Below are 15,507 nucleotides of genomic sequence, written 5' to 3' on the forward strand. Positions count from 1 at the left end.
CAGGGCCGAAGGGAATCATCACCATCACTGGCGATCAGCACAGAGCAGAAGAATGTTTCCAAGATCGCCGACCAGGAGATGGCAATGGGGGAGCTCGATGAGTACCGGCAGACAACAGATCCCGCCGAGCTGATGCGCGCGAAGAAGCCAGCTTCTGAGACTGCATTCCAGTCGGCACGCGAAATCAAGAAGGCCAGCATCCACCCGACGGATCCCACCACTGCCCCAACAAACATCTCAACAACTCTTAACCCAAAATAGGAAGCCGAGCTCATCCAGTTCCTCCGTGAGAAATGGGACATCTTCGCACGGAAGCCCGCTGACATGCCTGGTGTACCCAGGGAACTGGCTGAGCACCAACTTAGGTTCGACCCCAAAGCTCGACCTGTCATGGAACATCTGCGTCGGTCTGCCACACAGAAAAGGAAAGCAATTGGCGAGGAAGTGGCTAAGCTCCTAGAGGCCAAGTTCATTCGTGAGGTTTACCACTCCGAGTGGCTCACGAATGTTTTCATTGTGCCTAAGAAGGACAAGTCACTCCGAATGTGCATCGACTTCAAGCATATCAATCGGGTCTGCCTGAAAGACCATTTCCCACTCCCCCGCATAGATCAGATTATCGACTTGAGTGCGGGATGTGAGCAATTGTCTTTTTTAGATGCTTACTCTGGGTACCACCAGATCCGTCTGTATGGCCCAGATGAAATAAAAACAACCTTCATCACCCCGTTTGGGTGCTTCTGCTACATCACTATGCCATTCGGTCTCAAAAATGCAGGAGCCACTTTTATGCGCATGATTCAGATATGCCTCTTAGACCAGATCAGTCAGAACATGGAGGCATACATGGAGGTTATCGTAGTCAAGTCACACAAAGGTTCTGACCTGCTGACTGACTTGGCTGAAACGTTCGCCAACTTTCGAAGGTACGACATCAAGCTCAATCCAGCCAAGTGCACATTCGGAGTCCCCGGCGGCAAGTTACTCGGTTTTCTTGTTTCCGAACAAGGAATTGATGTTAACCCCGAAAAGAACGGGGCAATCGTCCGAATGAAAATCCCTCTGCGAGTGCACGACATCCAGAAGCTTACATGATGTTTGGCAGCTTTAAGCAGATTCATATCTTGACTCGGAGAGAAAGATCTACCACTATGCCAACTCATGAAAAAGTCAGATACCTTCGAGTGGACTCCTGAAGCAGAAGCTGCATTCGTCGAGTTAAAGACTCTGCTATCCACCCAGCCGGGTCTTGCTGCTCCGTACAGAAAAGAGCCACGCCTCTTATACATCGCAGCTACAAATCAAGTTGTCAGCACAGTCGTGACAGTCGAGCGAGAGGAGGAAGGCAAGGCGTACAAGATTCAGTGCCCAGTATATTATGTTTCTGAGGTATTGACTCCTTCGAAGCAGAGATATCCCCACTATCAGAAGCTTCTTTATGTGATTTACATGATCACTCGGTGTCCATGGTCAACGATGCCCCATTGTCAGAAATCCTTCACAATCGAGATGCATCAGGCCGAGTGGCGAAATGGGCAATGAAGCTATGAGTGACATAAAGTTTGAAGCTAAGAAGGCCATCAAATCTCAAGCTCTGGCGGATTTCATGGTTGAATGGGTGGAACAACAACAACCAGTCCCTACTCACTCGACACACTGGACTATATTCTTTGACGGCTCGAAGATGATGAGTGGTTCTGGTGCAGGCGTAATTCTTATATCCGTGATGGGCGACAAGCTTAGTTACGTATTGCAGATTCACTTTGATTCCTCTAATAGTGAGGTAGAGTATGAAACCCTCCTTTACGGGTTGCGTATGGCTATCTCACTCGGCGTCCGACGCTTGATGGTATACGACGACTCAGATCTAGTGGTTAACCAAGTAATGAAAGAGTGGGACATGAGAAATCCTGCCATGACTGGATACTACAACGTAGTAAGAAGGCTTGAGAAAAGGTTTGAAGGTTTGGAACTTTATCTCGTTCCTCGATTGAAGAATCAAGCTGCTGATGAATTGGAAAAAATTGGATCCACTCGGAAAATTGTGCCAGTGATGTTTGTTTGGAGCACATACACAACCACTCGGTCCAAGAAGATCCATTCACTAAAGAACCTCCTCAGCCTACAAGTGCAGTTGATACTACTAAAGTTGAAATCCCAGCAGTTGTCGATCTGATCATGGAGATTCGAGTAATCACGTTCGACTAGAAAGTGTCGTATATTGCATATATCCTAAGGCAGGAACTACCCGAAGATGAAGACGAAGCTAGACAGATTGTCCGCAGATCAAAAGCTTTCACGGTCATGGGAGATCAACTCTATAAGGAAAGTGTGTCTGGCGTAGCTCAGCGATGCATTTCCCGTGAGGAAGGTCGACTGATTTTGGAGGAAATTCACTCAGGAACCTGTGGGCATCATGCATCGTGCAGAGCTATCGTTGCTAAAGCATTTCGATCTAGATTGTTCTGGCCACGTACAGGTGAAATGGCCAAGGAGCTTGTAGACCGCTGTGAAGGATGTCAATTCTACTCCAACAAATCACACAAGCCGTCATCTGCTATGAAGACAATCCCCTCATATGGCCTTTTGCCGTGTGGGGCTTGGACATGGTCGAACCCTTCCATACAGGGCTGGGCGGATTCACTCATTTGCTAGTTGCAGCCGACAAATTCACCAAGTGGATAGAAGCCAAGCCAATCAAAAAGCTAGATGCACGCAGTGCAATCAAGTTCATGAGAGAAATCACATTTAGATTTGGGGTTCCACACAACATCATCACTGACAATGGATCGAACTTCGACTTGGATGAATTCAAGAGTTTTTGCTCCAACCAAGGAACCCGAGTAGACTACGCATCCGTTGCTCATCCCCAAACAAATGGCCAAGCTGAACGAGAGAATGTACTCATACATCAAGGGTTAAAACCTCGTATCATGCGAGAGATTGGACACGCTGCAGGGGCTTGGGTCACCGAGTTACCTTATGTGCTTTGGGGACTCAAAACAACCCCGAACAGGTCGACTGGGCAGTCACCATTCTTTCTCGTGTACAGTGCAGAAGGTGTCCTTCCGAGTGATTTACTTCACAATTCCCCCAGAGTTGAGCTCTTCTCAGAAGGCAAAGCGGAACAAGCCCGACAGGACGGAGTCGGTCTTTTGGAGGAGGAGCGCGAGATGGCCCTGATTCGATCGACGATCTACCAACAAGATTTGCGATGGTTCCATTCAAGACACGTTAGGAGTCGGATGTTCCAAGCAGGCGATTTGGTGCTCCGAGAGCATCAGCAGAGACCACACAAGCTGATCCCCACCTGGGAAGGACCATTCATCATCTCCAAGGTGTTGAACAATGGAGCATACAGACTCTACAATTTGGAGAGGAGGATCGACGAGCCGCGAGCATGGAACGGAGACTTACTTAAGCGTTTTTATGCCTGATTAACGATTGTTTTGATGTAACGGACAAGATTCCCTAAAGAAATTTACTTGCCAAAAGTTTTGATTGCCGCAATATATTTGTTGACTCCGGTCTAGAAAACTTCTCCGAGTGAAGAGCTACACTCTCACTCGGGGGATTAGCGACGAACCAGATTCCCCTAAGTTAAAAAACTTCTCCGAGTTAAGAGCTATCCTCTCACTCGGGGGCTTAGCCGGGAACCAGATTCGCCTAAGTTAAAAAACTTCTCCGAGTGAAGAGCTACCCTCTCACTCAGGGGCTTAGCAGCGAACCAGATTCGCCTAAGTTAAAAAACTTCTTCGAGTGAAAAGCTACCCTCTCACTCGAGGACTTCGCCGCGAACCAGATTCACCTAAGTTAAAAAACTTCTCTAAGTGATGAGCTACCCTCTAACTCGAGGGCTTAGCCGCGAACCAGATTCACCAAAGTTAAAAAACATCTTCGAGTGAAGAGCTATCCTCGCACTAGGGGGCTTAGCCGCGAACCAGATTCGCCTAAGTTAAAAAACTTCTCCGAGTGAAGAGCTACCCTCTCACTCGGGGGCTTAGCCGCAAACCAGATTCGCCTAAGTTAAAAAACTTCTCTGAGTGAAGAGCTACACTCTCACTCGGGGGCTTAGTCGCGAACCACATTCGCCTAAGTTAGAAAAACTTCTCCGAGTGAAGAGCTACACTCTCACTCGGGGGCTTAGTCGCGAACCAGATTTACCTAAGTTCAAAAATATATTCTCTGAGTGAAGAGCAACCCTCTCACTCGATGGCTTAGGCGCGAACCAGATTTGCCTAAATTAAAAAACTTCTCCGAGTGAAGAGCTACCCTCTCACTCGGGGGCTTAGCCGCGTACCATATTCGCCTAAGTGACGAAATCCGACCCAAATCCCTACCCAACTCCGAATCAAGCTTCGCTTAGGTGGGCAGACTTTGTGTATGCCTAGAGCATCCCCAAAAAGACAAAGTTCATTCGACAAAGATAAACTCAAATTCAGTCGAAACGAGCACATCAATGATACCCGGCGCAGATCAAGGTTATCCGCGCAGGCCAAAAGCACTCGGGTTATTACCCGAACGATGTTTAAAGCGTGTACATAAATCACTCGGCTTACTCAGGCAAATCAAAGCTTTTTCTCACGACTGATCGTCTTCGTCATGGCTAACCTGGACTGGCCGGTTCCACGAAGGTGTCGAGGTTGATGACGTCGGCGATGCGTGTTGCAGTATCAATGAAGGTCTCCATGAAGTCTTCAAATCGAAGCTTCTTCGTGTTTGCAACCTGGAGTGCCTTCAACTTCTCTTCCCCCATCTCCTTATAGTGGAACCTAACGAGAGAAAGAGTCACATCAGCCCCACACCGAGCGGCTGATTTCTTCCACGCTTGGACTCTCTCAGGAACATGACCCATGCGCTCCATCACAGCATCCAGACCGACGAGGAACGTGTCTTTAGGCCATAGCTCTTTGTCGATTATTCCCATAGCATCTCGTAGTCGAGTGAAGTATCCTTGGACTTTAACGAGGCGGCAGTTGAGGCAATACATGTTCACGGCCAAGTCATTGGGAGCAGGAAACTTGATGGAATCCAAGTATGGCTCCACCTCGAAGGTCTCTTTTTCCAAATCAGGACAGAACTTTGTAGAAGAAGATCAACGAAATATCAGCTGCATGTGAGTCGATGAAAAATGCTAAGACTCACTCGGTAAAGGGAACATACCAATGAGAGAATCAAGTATCTTTGCCAGGAATTTTTTTACAAAACTTTCTAAGGCATTTCCCCTTTTTGAAATGGAGTGGAGTTTCTTCGCCCATTCGTCTCTTTCATTCTTTATCTGTTCATTTTCTGCCTTCAACTTATCAAAGTCCGCAAGCTTCAGTTCATCAGCTTGAGACTTCTTCTTCAGCTTGGCAAGGACCAGATCCTTGTCTTTCAGCAACATTTTCATCGCATCACACTCCAGATTCAGTTTTTTCTTCTCAGATTCCACCTGGAGTACTGCGACCCAATTATTTTTTCTACTTCGAGTGGAGAAATACAAGTCATTCGACAAAATTATTTTCTACTTCCGAGTGGAGAAATACAAGTCATTCGACACAATTATTTTTCTACTACCGAGTGGAAAAGTAAAATTCATTCGACATTATACGTTTTAAACTTCAGACTCCTGATGATGCAAGCATTCAACAGCAGTCTCGGGGACTACACCCACTGGGTTCACTCGACGTGACCCCGCTGGTTTATCACTCGACAAGGTTTGCCGTGACGAGCCAAAAATATTATACACTCAAGTACTTCAGACTATTATCACTTACTTCCGACTAATAATAGCCTCGGGGACTACATCCAGTGGGTGCACTTAGCGTGCCCACACTGGATTCAGAACTTAACTAGATCAGCTCTGGTTGATTTTGATCAACAAAAAAGAAAAGTCCCTACTGATTAAGACCACTGCTAGTGCAAGCACTCGACAGCGGTCTCGGGGACTACACCAAGTGGGTTCACTTAGAGTGTCCCCACCGGAACGCAAATAAACAAAGACATTTCTACAAAAACACCCACTGGGTGTGAGTCGGAATTCAAACTTACCGTCGCACTTACTCGGACATTTTCTTGGAGCACCACGCTGTGGTTATACACCGAGACGATGGCGTCATAGGCTCCTTTCGCTTGTTGCGTCATCAGCTCCGCGTGGATTATATCCTCCTTGGAGGAACTAGTATGGTCCTCAGGGACACGCGTGGTGTACACGGTCGAGGGCGACATTAATCCCGAGGCTACAACAGAAAAGATGGAGCACTCGACTACAATCCAGTCGGAGTTGTGGTGACAACGACTGAACTAACAGGCGGAGCACTCACTACAGCCATTCCTGCCACGGGCACCTCGGACACAACGGGTTCCATCACAAAAACTGGTTTTCTTTGATCATCGTCATCCAGCTGGATGACCTTTCTTGCAGCAGGCGTGACTGGCAGACAGAAACAACAAAAGTTACAACCAGGAAACCATACACATGGCAAAATGACACGGAATGGGAAATCAGTTATACCTAGCTGTGAGGTGGCTGCGTTCGCGGTGTCAACCTCCATGAGATCTTCATCCCCTCGCGGCGGCGACGTGACAGAAGTAGCAGCTCTGTCAAGGCAATCTCAGTCGGTCATCATCAACCAAAAAAATTAAGTCGGATAAGAGTATAAGATCAAGTACTTACGTGGAGGCGACTGGAACGGCAATCCTCATCCTAGGCAGAGCCTTTCGAGGTTTCGGTCCGCTGGGCTTGGGCACCTTTGCAGGCTGTTCCACTGGTTCTCCAGACGATCCCCTGACGCACTTGGCACTCCTGCTGCTCGGCGCCAATGGTTTGCTCGGAGTGCCCGTGGGGTCATGACGCTGCTTGGTCCAAGGCTTATGGCGAGAAGGAGATGAATCTTCCTCCTCGCTTTCCTCCTCTTCCTCTTCCTCGGTCTCTTTGCTGTCATCGACATAGTCCTCACTCTCTGCACTGTCCTCCATGCTCCCCTCATCAAGATCGAGTGTGTTGCCATTAGGGACCAAAGAATGCAAGTTCGTCCACTCCTGCAAGATATAATCCACAAGCTCAGTCAACAAGGAAATTACAAGCACTCGGTTCGAACGCAAAAATATTCAACAGAGCAGAACTAACCTTGTTTGTCGACGTATTTTAAGCTGAGAAGGGCATGACCCTTTTCACCCCCATCGGATTATCACAAGGACCAGCTATTCCGCTGATCCACTTCCCCATTGTGCCTTCACTCACTTCCTCGGGATGAGACCGAGTGGAGTCTTCAGGACCCGTGTAATGCCACATAGTGTGGTCCTGAGAGTGGAGAGGCTGGATGCATCTGCCAAGGAAGGTCTTTAATAGATCCATTCATGTCACTCCATTGCGGACCAGACCAATGAACGCTTTGACTAAGGGATCAACCTAAGTTCTCTCCTCCTTCATCAACGCCAACGTCCTTGAAGCACTCGGTCGCTCTAGAGTAAAGGGAGGGAGTCCACTCGACATGTTCGGGCAAGCAACATCATTATAGTAGAACCAAGTGGCTTGCTAGTTGCGAACCGATTCAGGAAAGGTCATGGCAGGATAGCTACTTTTGGCTCACTTCTGAAGCCCTAAACCCCCACACAACTGGATGACATTAGTCTTGTCATCAGTCTGATTGACTTTCTTCACTGATTGAGACCGCACGGTGAAGATAGATTTAAAGAGTCCCCAGTGAGGAGGACACCCGAAGAAACACTCACACAAGGTGATAAAGCAAGAAAGATGCGCAATGGCATTTAGAGGAAAATGATGCAACTGCGCCCCAAAGAAGCTCAAGAACCCCCGAATGAAAGGATGGAGCGACAGAGAGAAACCTCTTTCGACATGAGTCAGGAGGAGAACCCGTTCTCCCTCCCGCGGCTAGGGCTCGATTTCATTTCCAAGAAGCTTCCACGACTTGTCCGCCAACATGCCATGCTCGACGAGCTCGAGGAGATCCTCCTTCCGCAAAGTGGATCGGAGGAAATCCCCCTGGATCCAGCCCGGCGGCAGAGTTTGCTTCTTTGACTTGGCGACGCCCTTCTTCTTCGCCTTCTCCAGCTTGTCGGTCTGCCCTTTCGTCATAGTGGCAGCGGTAAGATTGGTTGCTTCGGTTTGTGTTGGTGGCTAAGGAGAAGGAAGAGGAGAAGAGTTGAAGAAGACGATGTCGTTCCAAACCCTAACGCAGTAGGCTTTTATAGCCAGCCGACTAGGTCTATAGCAAGTGGGCCCTTGACTTATCCCTTCGTAGGACACCGCGAGATACGTGGAGGAGATAGAGGCACTGGATTGGAGGCGACGGGATCCACTTGATGGCGATGACGTCATCACCTCGTAATGCGCATCAACAAAAATTTTCATATCCCAGAAAATCCGGAACTGACAGGGTGATTGGTCACATCAAAAGATCGTGTCAAACGTGCCATTTCATTTGCTCACTCGGATCTTCAAATCCACTCATATGTGTTTTACCAAGCAGAATCGATCAAGGCGAATGACGAAGATTGCAATCGACATCCAATTCGGCGAAACTTTGAAGAGCATCCAAATTCAGTCTGCAATACCAAGATTTACAGTTACACCTTCACCACTCAAAGCTCGATCCATTCAGGGGCTAATGATGGGGTTATAGCCCTAGGGTAGGTTCATAGTCCTGACCTATAAGTCCTACCCAAGTGCACCTCATTATTAGCTTGAGGATCACAAGATACCTACTGACTGGATTAAGACAACCTCTGGTCCAATCGGTAGAGAACCACTCAGAGGATTATCTTATACTCGACGACTGGATTCTACACAGTGAAGACCAGAAGCCAATCGATAGAAGGCCGGAAGCCAGTCCAGCGAGGCTAACGGTCTGACGTTAGACTATTGTAGTTAATGTCATTTATGGCATACGTTACCTGTAACGTAGACATGCAATCTCACTTATTGTACCCTTGAAGTCTGGATACTTATGAGGGACAATGCAGTCTATATAAGCCACCCCTCCCCTCTCGCACAAGGGTTCGCATTTTGTAACATCTGTATTCCACTCGACACTAAAGCTCCAGAGCACTGAGACGTAGGGCTGTTACCTCCACCGTAGAGGGGCCTGAACTCATACAACCTTGTCGTAGCTAGGACTCTGCCCTCTACTTTCATACCCTACACATCTACTATCAGGCTTATACCCACGACAATGTGCTTTGTGATAGTCCTATTAGGCGCCTCGATCTATCTATATACATATTAATGCCCAGTATGTAAGCAGCTTCTCCTAGGTCCTTCATTGAATTTTTTTTATTCAACTAATCCTTTATGCTTTCCAAAAACTCAACATTGTTTCCAATCAGCAATATGTCATCCACATATAATATGAGAAACGCTATAGAGGTCCCACTCATTTTCTTGTAAATACAAGCTTCTCCAAAAAATTGTATAAACCCGAACGCCTTGATCACCTTATTAAAGCGTTGATTCCAACTCTGAGATGTCTGCACTTGTACATAAATGGATCGTTGGAGCTTGCATACTTTGTCAGCATTCTCTGGATCGACAAAACCTTTCGGTTGTATCATATACAAATCTCCCATAAGAAACCCGTTAAAGAACACTGTTTTGACATCCATCTACCAAATTTCATAATCAAAAAATGCATCCATTGCTAACATGATTCTGACGGACTTAAGCATCGCTCCCTGTGCGAAAGTCTCATCGTAGTCAACTCCATGAACTTGTGAAAAACCCTTTGCCACAAGTAGAGCTTTATAGACGGCCACATTACCGTCGGCGTTTGTCTTCTTCTTAAAGAACCATTTCTTCCGAATGGCCATTCGGCCTTCGGGTAATACTTCCAATGTCCATACTTTGTTTTGATACATAGATCCTATCTCGGACTTCATGGCCTCTAACCATTTGTTGGAATCCGGGCCTACCATCTCTTCTCCATAGCTCGTAGGCTCATTGTTGTCTAACAACAAAAACGGTAAGATAGGATTCTCGTACCACTCTGGAGCAGTATGTGCCCTTGTCGACCTACGGGGTCCGATAGCAACTTGATATGAACTTTTATGATTACCATCATTAGCTTCCTCTTCAACTGGTGTAGCCTTGATAGAAACTTCTTTCTGTCTTGCGCCACCATCTAGTTGAAGCAAAGGTTCTAGAACCTCATCGAGTTCTATCTTCCTCCCACTCAATTCTTTCGAGAGAAACTCTTTCTCAAGAAAAGCTCTGTTCTTAGCGACAAACACATTGCCCTCGGATTTGAGATAGAAGATATACCCAAATGTCACTTTTGGGTAACCTATGAAGACGCATTTTTCTGCTTTGGATTCCATCTTTTCACGTTGAAGCTTTTTGACATAAGCATCACATCCCCAAACTTTAAGAAGCGACAACTTTGGCTTCTTGCCATACCAGAGCTCATATGGTGTCATCTCAACAGATTTTGATGGTGCCCTATTTAAAGTGAATGCAGCTGTCTCCAATGCATAGCCCCAAAACAATAACGGCAAATCGGTAAGAGACACCATAGAATGCACCATGTCTAATAAAGTACGATTACGACGTTCGTACACACCATTACGTTGTGGTGTTCCACGCGGTGTCAACTGTGAAACAATTCCACATTGTCTTAAGTGAGCACCAAACTCGTAACTCACATACTCACCTCCTCGATTAGATCGTAGGAATTTGATCTTCTTGTTACGATGATTTTCAACATCACACTGAAATTGTTTGAACTTTTCAAACGTTTTAGGCTTGTGCTTCATCAAGTAAATATAACCATACCTACTCCAATCATGAGTGAAGGTGAGAAAATAATGATATCCATCATGCGCCTCTATGCTCATCGGTCCGCACACCTCAGTATGTATGATCTCCAACAAGTTACTTGCATGCTCCATTGTTCCGTAGAACGGATTCTTAGTCATCTTGCCATGAAACATGGTTCACATGTGTCAAGTGATTAAAAATCAAGTGACTCCAAAAATACATCAACATGGAGTTTCTTCCTGCGTTTTACGCCAATATGACCGAAGCGGCAGTGCCACAAGAAAGTGGCGCTATCATTATTAACTCTACATCTTTTGGTCTCAATGTTATGGACATGAGTGTCATCACTATCGAGATTAAATATGAACAAACCCCTCACATTGGGTGCAAGACCATAAAAGATATTACTCGTATAAATAGAACAACCATTATTCTGTGACTTAAATGAGTAACTGTCTCGCAATAAACAAGATCCAGATATAATGTTCATGCTCAACGCAGGCACTAAATAAAAATTATTCAAGTTCATTACTAATCCCGATGGTAACTGAAGTGAAATTGTGCCAACGGCGATCGCATCAACCTTGGAACCATTTCCCACGCGCATCGTCACTTCATCCTTGGCCAGCCTTCGTTTATTCCGCAGTCCCTGTTTCGAGTTGCAAATGTGAGAACAGAACAGCTATTAAAAACCCAAGCACTACTATGAGAGTTGGTGAGGTACACATCAATAACATGTATATCAAATATACCTTGTTTGACCTTGGCCGCCTTCTTATCGGCCAGATACTTGGGGCAGTTTCGCTTCCAGTGACCAGTTCCCTTGCAATAATAACACTCAGTTTCCGGCTTAGGTCCAACCTTGAGTTCCTTCGTCAGAGGGGCAACAAATTTTCGACTCTTCTTGGAGTTACCCTTCTTTCCTTTTCTATTTTTCTTGAAACTGGTGGTCTTAATATACATCAATACTTGATGCTCTTTCTGGATTTCTGACTCTGTGACTTTCAGCATCGCAAACAGCTCGGCGAGTGACTTATTCATCCCTTGCATGTTATAGTTCAACACAAAGCTCTTATAGCTAGGTGGCAGTGATTGAAGAACTCTGTCACTGAAAGCTTCTTGCGGGAGTTCAATCCCAAGCACAACTAGACGGTTAGAGTACCCAGACATTCCGAGTATGTGTTCACTCACAGACCCGTTCTCCTCCATTTTGCAAACATAGAACTTACCGGAGGTATCATACCTCTTGATCCGGGCATTCTTCTCAAAGATAATCTTCAACTCCTGGAAACTCTCATATGCTCCATGACGTTCAAAACGTCTTTGAAGTCCCGGTTCTAAGCCATACAAAACTATGCATTGAACTAATGAGTAGTCATCCTTACGTGACTGCCAAGCATTCAAAACGTCTTGGGTCACCGTAGTGGGTGGTGCATCACCTAGCGCTGCATCAAGGACATATTTCTTTAGGCCAGCCATGAGGATAAGCCTCAGATTATGAGTCCAGTCAACAAAGTTGCTTCCATCATCTTTCAACTTAGCTTTCTCTAGGAAGATATTAAAATTCAGGGTTGCTACCGCGCGAGCAATTGATCTACAACATAAAATTTTGCAAAGATTACTTAGATTATGTTCAAGAAATTGATTTTAGCTAATCATATTACTAATAAACTCCCACTAAAATTGGCATCCCTCTGGTCATTCAAGTGTAGCATGATCCAAATTCACTATCTCAAGCCCGATCATCACGTGAGTTGAGTATAGTTTCAATGGTGAACATCTCTATGCTGATCATATCTACTATATGATTCATTCTCGAACTTTTGGTCTCTTGTGTTCCAAGGCCATGTCTGTACATGCTAGGCTCTTCAAGTTTAACCCGAGTGTTCCGCGTGTGCAACTGTTTTGCACCCATTGTATGTGAACGTTGAGTCTATCACACCCGATCATCACGTGGTGTCTCGAAATGACGAACTGTCGCAATGGTGCGTAGTCAGGGAGAACACAATTTTTTCTTGAAATTTTAGTGACAGATCACCTTATCATGCTACCGTCATTCTAAGAAAAATAAGGTGCATAAAAGGATTAACGCCACATGCAAATCATAAGTGACATGATATGGCCATGAACTCGGGCTTCTTGATCTCCATCACCAAAGCACCGGCATGATCTCCATCTTCACCGGTGCCACACCATGATCTCCATAATCATGATCTTCATCATCGTGCTGCCATCGGGGTTGTCGCGCTAACTATGCTATTACTACTAAAGCTACTACTAGCGATAAAGTAAAGCATCTTGAAGCGCAAAATAATTAAAGACAATCCTATGGCTCCTGCCGAATGTCGTGGCATCGATGTGCAAGTCGATATTTAACTATCACAACATCATCTCATACATCCAATGTATCATGTCATGTCTTTGGCCATGCCACATCAAATGCATACACTGCAAACACAAGTTAGACGTCCTCTAATTTGTTGTTGCAAATTTTACGTGGCTGCTATGGGTATCTAGTATGATTGCATCTTCCTTACGCATAGCCACAATGGTGATGTGTAATTTGTTATTTAACCTCGGTCAAATCCGATTCAACCAAAGTTGAAGAAACAGACACCCGCTAGTCATCTTTATGCTACAAGTTGCATGTTAGTCGATGAAACCGGTCTCTCGTAAGCGTACGAGTAATGTTGGTCCGGGCCGCTTCAATCCAACAGTGTCGCTGAATCAAGAAAAGAATAAGGAGGGCAGCAAATTGAACATAAATGCCCACAAACTCTTTTGTGTCCTACTCAAGATATCATCTACGCATGAACCTAGATCATGATGCCACTATTGGTGAACGTCGCATGGGAAACAAAAAATTTCCTACGCACACGAAGACCTATCATGGTGATGATCATCTACGAGAGGGGAGATCGGATCCACATACCCTTGTAGATCGCTAAGAGGAAGTGTTAAGAAACGTGGTTGATGTAGTCGAACGTCTTCGCGATCCAATCACGATTCGTCCCACGAACTCCGTCCCGACCTTGTACCGAATGGACCACACCTCCACATTCAGCACACGTACAGCTCGATGACGATCTCCGCCTTCTTGATCCAGCAAGAGAGACGAAGAGGTAGCTGAATTCTCCAGTAGCACGACGGCGTGGACGTGATGATGGTGGAGCTACTCCGGTAGGGCTTCGCTGTGTCGTACCGAACTAGCTACGGGTGTCACAAAGTAGTGGAGGGAGAGAGTGATGCACAAAGGCTAGGGGTGCAAAAAGCCTCTCAAACCTCCACTATATATAGGAGGAATAAGAGGGAGGGTGGCTTGCCTCCTACTCCAAGTAGGAGGATTCGGCTCAGCCCAAGAGGGAGGAGTCCTCCTCCAATTCGGTTTGGTGGGGAACTCCTTCCCATCTTGTCCACCTCCTTCCTTTTATTTTTCTTTTTCCTTTTCATTATTGCTCTTACCCGAAATAGGCTTATTGGGCTGGCCTCACCATCCCACTAAAGGCTGGTGCGCCACCCATGGGCCTATTAGGTTCTCTCCCGGGTGGGTGGCCCCTCTTGGTAAAACCGCGGAACCCATTCGTCACTCCCGGTACTTTACCGGTAATGCTCGAAATCTTTCTGGAAGCCAAATGCAACAATCCTATATATCAATTTTCGTTTCGGCACCATTCTGGAGACACTCGTGACGTCCGGGATCTCATCTGGGACTCCGAAAAACATTTGGTTACCAACATCAATTATTCAACTATACCAAAATGTCACCGAACCTTAAGTGCGTAGACCCTGCGGGTTCGAGAACTATGTAGACAAGACCGAGAGACTCTCCGGTCAATATCCAATGGCGGGACCTACATATTCTATGAAGATATTATTGGTTGAACCTCTATGTAAAGGATTCAGTTAATCCCGTATAATGTTCCCTTTGTCCTTCGGTATGTTGCTTGCCCGAGATTCGATCGTCGGTATCTCGATACCTATTTCAATCTCGTGACAAGAAAGTCTCTTTACTTGTTCCATAATAAAAGATCCCAAGGTTAACTCTTTAGCCACATTATTTGCAAGGCTTGTTTGTGACATTTTATTACCGAGTGGTCCCTGAGATACCTCTGTATCATATGGAGTGACAAATCCAAGTCTTGATCCATGCTAACTCAACCGGCACCTTCGGAGATACCTGTAGAGCACCTTTATAGTAACCCAATAACGTTGCGACGTTTGATACACACAAGGCATTCCTCCGGTGTCAGTGAGTTAGTCACGGGATCTTGTATTATGGAATGAGTAAAGAGACTTGCCGGTAACGAGATAGAAATAGGTATAGGGATACCGACGATCAAAACTCGGGCAAGTAACATACCGAAGGACAAAGGGAATGATATACGAGATTATGTGAATCCTTTGCACAGAGGTTCAGCCGATAAGATCTTCGTAGAATATGTAGGATCCAATATGGACATCCAGGTCCCGCTGTTGGATATTGACCGGGGAGTGTCTCAGGTCATGTCTGCATAGTTCTCGAACCCGCAGGGTCTGCACACTTAAGGTTCAGTGACGTTTTGGTATAGTTGAGTTATAGGTGTTGGTGACCGAAGGTTTCTTCGGAGTCCCGGATGAGACCACGGAAGTCACAAGGGTTTCTGGAATGGTCCGGAAATGAAGATTGATATATAGGATTGTTTCATTTGGCCTCCGGAAATATTTCGGGCATTACCGGCAGTGTACCGGGAGTGACGAATGTGTTCCGGGTT

This window comes from Hordeum vulgare, chromosome 2H (assembly GCF_904849725.1).
Source record: "Hordeum vulgare subsp. vulgare chromosome 2H, MorexV3_pseudomolecules_assembly, whole genome shotgun sequence".
Taxonomy (NCBI): Eukaryota; Viridiplantae; Streptophyta; class Magnoliopsida; order Poales; family Poaceae; genus Hordeum; species Hordeum vulgare.